The sequence below is a fragment of the Echinops telfairi genome, unplaced genomic scaffold (assembly GCF_000313985.2).
Source record: "Echinops telfairi isolate 266 unplaced genomic scaffold, ASM31398v2 ScPeMD7_7420;HRSCAF=8458, whole genome shotgun sequence".
In the NCBI taxonomy this organism is placed as follows: Eukaryota; Metazoa; Chordata; class Mammalia; order Afrosoricida; family Tenrecidae; genus Echinops; species Echinops telfairi.
Window position 1 is genome coordinate 2,626,928 of NW_022111320.1, and position 1,503 is coordinate 2,628,430.

Below are 1,503 nucleotides of genomic sequence, written 5' to 3' on the forward strand. Positions count from 1 at the left end.
TTTCTAACACCCTATTACTGTTTTATGAATTCAATTCTTCTCTTTCTCAAAGAATGTTAATTATATTAAAAATGTTTCTTCTACTGTTTGCATTGCTTTTGTTTACTCTCTGTTTATTTTTTCATTTTGCTTTGGTCTATGCCTTTTATGTTGAAGCCTTTCTCAAAATGTCTGGTGGAGCTTGGCTGTTTTTATATTTAAGAGGGAAGAGCTAATTAGATAAAATAAATAACAAACAGCTGAATGTAGTGAAGAGAGAGTCGTCCAATGACCAATAGTCTTCGATGGAGGATTAGTGGATACCAAGTATGCCAATTCCTAGCAGGTTTTCTAATGATTAGTGTCCAAGAAGGAACCGTGATTCTCCAGTACGTACTAGGGAACGCAAGTTTGTCGGTGGTGTGGTTTCCTGGAGATGAGTGAGGAGGCAGGAGGGTTTTCAGGCTAGTGTGTAGATGCTCCTCTCTTTGTTTCTAGCCTCTGACCTCTTCACACAAGTATCTTCTGATCCCTTAGCCCCAAGGGCTCTGACATAGGCTTGGCTTGCTTCTCATCATTGTCCCTCCGGAGGTACTTAATCACTGCCATACAATCGATTCTGATTCCCAGTGACCATACAGGCCAGGTTAGAACTGCTGCCGTGGGTTTCTGGGACTGAGGGGAATGGAAAGCTGGTCTCTTTGCAGAGCGGCTGGTGGTTTTGAACCGCAGACTTTGCAGTTAGCAGCCCAAGAGAGCGCCATTGGAAGTACTTAGGGTTCAGTTTCTCCAAGCCCTTAGTCAGAATTTGCTAACTTTAAAAAATACATTTTTGTCTGTTGTTTTTCTCTCAGTCTTGTTTTCTTGGTGTTTTTACACCTTTTACTTTCCTTGTCTCTTTTCGAGTGTGGATTTAGGAGGGAGTACGGACAAAACATGTTCAATTCTCCATGTTATTAAGAAAGAAAAATTTGGTATTAAGCTTTTTAGATGATCACGGAATAGTTTCCTGTTTGAAAAGAATGCTTTCGATCATATTTTTAATTAAATAAAATATGGTGCAATTGATTATAATCTGTGAATAAATGTTGGAATAGTTGTCTGAGTTTTAGGGCCATCTAGTGGACAACCATGATGAATCAGGAAGACTGAAGAAGAACTAAGGCATTTGATGATGCTGTTGACAAAGAATCTTAAATTTACCATGGATTACCAGAAGACTAGACCACCAACAAATCTGTCTTGGAAGAAGCACACCTAGAATGCTCCTTAAAAGCAAGTATAGAGAGAGTTTATCTTACCTGCTTTGACCTGGTTCGCCAGTCCCTGGAGCAGGACATTATCCTTAGCAAAATAGAGGGCTAGAAAAGAGGAAGGCCTGCCACAGGTGGATTGACAGAGTAGCTGCAACAATAGGCTCAACCATAGGAATGACTGGGACGGTGCGGGACCAGGTAATGTTCGGTTCTGTTGTACACTGGGCCCCGTTGAGTCGAACCACGTGATAGCACCTAGCGCTACAGT